This window comes from Salvelinus alpinus, chromosome 31 (genome assembly GCF_045679555.1).
Source record: "Salvelinus alpinus chromosome 31, SLU_Salpinus.1, whole genome shotgun sequence".
Lineage (NCBI taxonomy): Eukaryota > Metazoa > Chordata > Actinopteri > Salmoniformes > Salmonidae > Salvelinus > Salvelinus alpinus.
This window is the reverse complement of record NC_092116.1, coordinates 40,678,163-40,685,509: the sequence shown is the minus strand read 5'-3', so window position 1 is coordinate 40,685,509 and position 7,347 is coordinate 40,678,163.

The following is a 7,347-nucleotide window of genomic DNA, read 5'->3' as shown; positions in this document are numbered from 1 at the left end:
CTTGAGCATCTTCTAAGTGATCCATTCCAGGTTTCCCCTACAGCCACCAGGACCTTGAGTATCTTCTAAATGCTCCATTCCAGGTTTCCCCTACAGCCCCCAGGGCCTTGAGTATCTTCTAAATGCTCCATTCCAGGTTTCCCCTACAGCCCCCAGGGCCTTGAGTATCTTCTAAATACTCCATTCCAGGTTTCCCCTACAGCCCCCAGGGCCTTGAGTATCTTCTAAATACTCCATTCCAGGTTCCTCCTACAGGGCCTTGAGTATCTTCTAAATACTCCATTCCAGGTTTCCCCTACAGCTCCCAGGGCCTTGAGTATCTTCTAAATGCTCCATTCCAGGTTTCCCCTACAGCCCCCAGGGCCTTGAGTATCTTCTAAATGCTCCATTCCAGGTTTCCCCTACAGCTCCCAGGGCCTTGAGTATCTTCTAAATACTCCATTCCAGGGTTCCCCTACAGCCCCCAGGGCCTTGAGTATCTTCTAAATGATCCATTCCAGGTTCCCCCTACAGCCCCCAGGGTCTTGAGTATCTTCTAAATACTCCATTCCAGGGTTCCCCTACAGCCCCCAGGGCCTTGAGTATCTTCTAAATGCTCCATTCCAGGTTTCCCCTACAGCCCCCAGGGCCTTGAGTATCTTCTAAATACTCCATTCCAGGTTCCCCCTACAGCCCCCAGGACCTTGAGTATCTTCTAAATACTCCATTCCAGGTTTCCCCTACAGCCCCCAGGGCCTTGAGTATCTTCTAAATACTCCATTCCAGGTTCCCCCTACAGCCCCCAGGACCTTGAGTATCTTCTAAATACTCCATTCCATGTTTCCCCTACAGCCCCCAGGGCCTTGAGTATCTTCTAAATGATCCATTCCAGGTTCCCCCTACAGCCCCCAGGGCCTTGAGTATCTTCTAAATACTCCATTCCAGGTTTCCCCTACAGCCCCCAGGACCTTGAGTATCTTCTAAATACTCCATTCCAGGTTTCCCCTACAGCCCCCAGGGCCTTGAGTATCTTCTAAATACTCCATTCCAGGTTTCCCCTACAGCCACCAGGGCCTTGAGTATCTTCTAAATGCTCCATTCCAGGTTTCCCCTACAGCCCCCAGGGCCTTGAGTATCTTCGAAATACTCCATTCCAGGTTTCCCCTACAGCCCCCAGGGCCTTGAGTATCTTCTAAATGCTCCATTCCAGGTTTCCCCTACAGCCACCAGGGCCTTGAGTATCTTCTAAATACTCCATTCCAGGTTTCCCCTACAGCCCCCAGGGCCTTGAGTATCTTCTAAATACTCCATTCCAGGTTTCCCCTACAGCTCTCAGTCATTTCTGCCATACTGCTCACAACTATCTAGTCAACAACTGACAGTGAAAGTCACATTTATTTCATATGATCAATGTTCTTGGCACATCCCAAGTTGTTGTAAATTGAAATATTTACTTGTTGTCCAGTGGCCATTTTAGCTGTAAATCTTGGTGGGCAAGGATTTTTTTTCTTCGATTCATGCCAACAAAGCCACTACACTACACAACACAACACTAAACAATACATTCATTGCACTATAACGGTGACAAACGGTGTCCACAAACTGTTAGGGCCTCCGTAAAGCTGTCCCAACAGCAGAGCCTTCTTTTCAGCACCATGGAGGGAATCCTTACCATCACTAACCCTGAGCCTCAGTGGAACCTTGTCTGGCAGCAAAACAGTTCATTCAGCCTCATTTACTGCCTTTAAAAAAACAGCTGATATGGCTGACCTGCTTAAACAAATGTGTTTTTTACTTGCAATTGAGATGAACAAACTATGGCATAAGGGAATGATGAGTGGATAAGAGGCAGTGGTAATTTTGATTAAGACAATGAGTGAGCTGAGACGGACGTAGTCAATATAACTATTTGTTCAGCACTTTTGAAATGTACAGCGATAGAATTCAGAACATGGGCCGTTCTTACAGTATTGTACCTGAACACCAAGTCAGAACCGTAGGATATAAAAAGGGGGCATATAAGCAGACAATGAAAGCTCTTACTATATTTCATGATGGCATTTCTCTAAAACAGTTTATAGGCTACATGTGCACCACCAAGTCAGAATAGTAGGCTAAATTATGAGGGAGAAAGAGACCAAATTAATTGGGTTAGGAACATGGGCTACTAACAGCTTACTACCAAACATACACGTAGAATGACTTTCTTTGTCACGCCCTGGCCATAGAGGTTTTTATTCTCTATCTTGGTTAGGCCAGGGTGTGACTAGGGTGGACATTCTAGTTTCTTTATTTCTATGTTTTCTATTTCTTTGGTTTTTGGCCAAGTGCAGTTCCCAATCAGAGGCAGCTGTCTATCGTTGTCTCTGATTGGGAATCATACTTAGGCAGCCTTTTTCCCATCTGTGTTTGTGGGTAGTTGTTTTCTGTTTAGCTGTTTTGTGTGCCTGACAGAACTGTTAGCTTTCATTCTCCTGTTTTTTGTTTTTGTTCGATTGTTTTTTGAATTAAATCATGAACACTTTTAACGCCGCACCACTCTTCCTTCAGCCGAGGCGAGGATACAAGGAATTAGAGGAACGGCGAAGAGATCAGGAGTTACGGCAATGACGGGAGCACGAGAGGCACACGGGTTGGCGAGCGGGCGAGTGGAGTTGGTCACGGTTCCAGTGCCATGTTTTCCGGTTTTACGCACCGTGCCTTCCGTGCAAAGTCACAGCCCTGTGCGTGCAGTCTATGCTCTCCGTACCTGTCGCGTAAAGAATCCAGCCAGGAAGGGTGGTGCCAGCTCAGCGCTCCTGGTCTCCAGTGAGCCTCCTCGGACTGGGATATCCTGCTCCGGCTCTGCGCAAGGTGTCTCCAGGGCGCCTGCGCAGCCCAGTGCGTCCTGTGTCAGCGCCTCGAACGTGCCGGGCTAAAGTGGTGATTCAGCCAGGAGGGGTTGTGCTAGCTCTAAGCTCCAGACCTCCAGTGTGTCTCTCCAGCTGTCCTTCCAGCCCGGGGAGTCCTGTGTCTGCTTCACGAACCAGGCCTCCAGTGTGTCTCTCCAGCCTGGTGAGTCCTGTGTCTGCTCCACGAACCAGGCCTCTAGTGTGTCTCTCCAGCCCGGGGAGTCCTGTGTCTGCTTCACGAACCAGGCCTCCAGTGTGTCTCTCCAGCCTGGTGAGTCCTGTGTCTGCTCCACGAACCAGGCCTCTAGTGTGTCTCTCCAGCCCGGTGAGTCCTGTGTCTGCTTCACGAACCAGGCCTCCAGTGTGTCTCTCCAGCCTGGTGAGTCCTGTGTCTGCTCCACGAACCAGGCCTCTAGTGTGTCTCTCCAGCCCGGTGAGTCCTGTGTCTGCTCCACGAACCAGGCCTCCAGTGTGTCTCTCCAGCCTGGTGAGTCCTGTGTCTGCTCCACGAACCAGGCCTCTAGTGTGTCTCTCCAGCCCGGTGAGTCCTGTGTCTGCTCCACGAACCAGACCTCCAGTGTGTCTCTCCAGCCTGGTGAGTCCTGTGTCTGCTCCACGAACCAGGCCTCCAGTGTGTCTCTCCAGCCCGGTGAGTCCTGTGTCTGCTCCACGAACCAGACCTCCAGTGTGTCTCTCCAGCCCGGTGAGTCCTGTGTCTGCTCCACGAACCAGGCCTCCAGTGTGTCTCTCCAGCCCGGTGAGTCCTGTGTCTGCTCCACGAACCAGGCCTGCAGTGTGTCTCCCCAGCCTGGTGAGTCCCGAGCCTCCAGCGACGGTCCCCAGTCCGGGGCCTCCAGCGACGGTCCCCAGTCCGGGGCCTCCAGCGACGGTCCCCAGTCCGGGGCCTGCAACGAGGGTCCCCAGTCCGGGGCCTGCGGCGAGTGTCCCCAGTCCGGGGCTTGTGGCGAGGGTGTCAGGGTTTACCAAAATTGGACCCAGAAGCAGACCAGGACAAGGTGAGTATGAAGATGGTGAGTATTTATTAATAAATGAGAACGTGGAGGTAGATAGTTCCAGGTGGTGGAGCGGGCAGCGGAGGTGTGTTGATGGGATTGGTTAGGCAGATCCAAGGGATAAACAAAAACTGGCGACGAGCAGACAGGGATGGGATATGGGTTCCGGGTGAATGGCTGTAGACAGAACAAACGGAGGTAAGTTAAAGGCAAGCAAGACGTACAAAACAACAAAACAAAACAAAACAAACTCTATCAACTGGAGGCTGGTTCGTGGGCACAACATACTGTTCATGGCTAACGATCCGGCAGGGAATGGATGTCAGGTCCGGGCTTAAGAAGAGGAGAGATGATGATCAGGACCAGGTGTGCAGATAGCTGATGGGATACAGGTGCGGGTAATCAGAACTCTCCCAACTGGCTACATTGCCCGGCAACCAGACAGGGTGCGTTCCAGGACGCCGGAAAAAACACTCCAGGACAGAACACAGGCAAAAAACAGACTCAGGAAACGGGATTCGTGACAGAGGGTCCCCAGTCCGGGCTCGGCGACGAGGGTCCCCGCACTGGAGGTGCCACCAAAGTGGGGGGAGCCAGAGGTGGAGCGGAATCTGCGTCCCACACCGGAGCCGCCACCAAGATAGATGCCCACCCGGACCCTCCCCTATTTTGTCAGGGTTGTGGCCGGAGTACGCACCTTTGGTGGGGGGAGGGAGGGGGGGGGGGGGTAATGTCACGCCATAGAGGTTTTTATTCTCTATTTATGCAGCAGCATAACATTTTTGGCGGTGGCACGGCAGTCCTTCTTTTGGGCAAATTTTCTCATCAAACTTTGTCATCAAAGTCTGCCATTCTCTGTATTTATGGTGCTTTCAAGACAACTGGGAACTCTTAACAAAACGAGGACAAATCATGACGTAAGTTATCTTCAGGTCGGAGCTCTAGAAAGAGGCCATAGTTGGATTTTCTAGCTCTCACTGTAGATTTTGTGACGACGTAGTGTCCCCATGAGTGACAGAACTCTGAGCTAATCACGGTGCAACTACAGAACATTACCTACCCCTGCGCTCTGTATTTTCCACTGGCTGCCCCACCACCACAGAAAGCACTGAGCTATGCTGAAACACCTTCATTTTGGAGCTGCCTTAACTTCTTGCCACTAGGGGGGTGCTATTTCGACATAGCACAAATGTGTATCCAATGTAAACGGCCTCCTACTCAATTCTTGCTCGTACAATATGCATATTATTCTTACTATTGGATAGAAAACACTCTCTAGTTTCTAAAACCGTTGGAATTATGTCTGTAAGTGAAACAGAACTCGACTTAGAGCACTTTTCCTATGTCTGTGTGAGAATGGGAAATTTTATCATCTGCTTTGAGACCTGTCTTTAACTTTGCCTGTCTTCTATTGGTTGAGATGCACTGCATACGCCTTCCCCTGGTTGTTAGCGAATAGGGTGAGTTGAAATGGAGTCTCTACGTAGTTCCCAAAGTTTATAAATTGATTGGAACCGAGGTGTCCGACCTTTTGGGACTTCGCGCTGACGCAAAGAGGGTCTTGGCATGTCTTTTTAGAACGTCTGGGATTTTAGCTCCTAGAAGTATCCGGCTCTGTTTTTATTCGCTATAGGCTTTAAAGACATCATAATCTTGTTATTTTGAACCGAATTATACCAGTTTAGGTCAGTATATTGCGATTTTCAGGTATTTATTTCCATGGCGCTGTAGAAACGTGGGTGTCTCTCTCTCGAATGCCATTCTGTACTGCTAATTGCAACGTCGAGGGAAACATTCTCCAACCCAGCAACGATTATTTTGGCCAACCTTTCACAAGATTCTGATGGGAGTTCAGCTAATAGTAGGTACTATTTATGCTGATAAAACGTTGTTCTGTTGAAAAAGAAAAATGTATTAGACGCCATTATTTTCCGTGTAGCGTTGCGCTATCGCACCCTGTATTGTACCCAGTATTGCGCAGTAAGGTTAATTTTAAAAATGTAATTCAGCGATTGCATTAAGAACTAATTTGTCTTTCAATTGCTGTCCAACCTGTATTTTTTTAGTCAAGTTTATGAATAGTTTTCGATAAGATTAGGTGCCTTTCCAAAATGGCGCCGGACAGATTGCTTGATTTTTTTGCCCACTAAACACGTTGTGTAACCACGAATTGTGCGGCTAAATATGCACATTTTCGAGCAAACTATATGCATTGTGTAATATGATGTTACAGGACTGTCATCTGAAGAATTCTGAGAAGGTTAGTGAAAAAATTAATAGCGTTTGGTGGTTTATAACGTTATTGCTATTTTTGGCTTGATTCAATGCTACTGTGTGACTGACTTGTAGTAAGCTAAGATAACGCTATATTGTGTTTTCGCTGTAAAACACTTAGAAAATCTGACATATTGGCTATATTCACATGATCTGTGTCTTTCATCTGCTGTACGCTGTGTATTTTTAAGAAATGTTTTATGATGAGTAATTAGCTAATACACGATGGTCTCTGTAGTTATTCTAGTCATTTTAGTGATAGTTGTAATGGGGGCTGCAATTGTAAACTATGATTTCTACCTGAAATATGCACATTTTTCTAACAAAACCTATGCTATACAATAAATATGTTATCAGACTGTCATCTGATGAGGTTTGTATGTTGTTTTATTGACTGGCCTTCATGTCTCAAAGTAATGATGGACTGTTGTTTCTTTTTGCTTATTTGAGCTGTTCTTTCCATAATATGGAGTTGGTCTTTTACCCTACCTTGTCACAACACAACAATCAACACTGTTTCTATAAACACTGAGCAGACATTGTTGTTGGTGTCAGGAGAGGAGAGGAGAATGGCTGCCGTTTTACGGTCCCTTAAAACTTCTTATGGCTGCAGGGGCAGTATTGATTGGATAAAAGGTGCCCATTTCAAACGGCCTCGTACTCAATTCTTGCTCGTACAATATGCATATTATTATTACTATTGGATAGAAAACACTCTCAAGTTTCTAAAACCGTTTGAATTATATCTGTGAGTAAAACAGAACTCATTTTGCAGCAAACTCTCTGTCAGAAAGTGAAAAATCTGAAATCGAGGCTCTGTTCCAGGGGCCTCCCTAATCATTTGCTTGAAATCTATTAGTATACATGCACTTCATACGCCTTCCACTAGATGTCAATATGCTGTGAGAGGTGAAATGGGGAGTCTAGGTATTTCTATGGTCAAAAGAGAGAGCTTGAAATGACAGGACCCCAATTTCCTTTGTTCAGGAAGACGCGGAAATGACTTCCGCATTGGCTTCTGAAAAGCTTTTGTTATAGACGCCTAATATCTCCGGCTTTGATTTTATTTGATAAATGTGATAATATCATCGTAAAATATGTTTTTTCAATATAGTTTAATCAGATGGCGGAGTTTTGGCGTGTTCCGTTCTCTGCGTTTGTTGACGATGGACAGCTTCGCGCCACTTGGC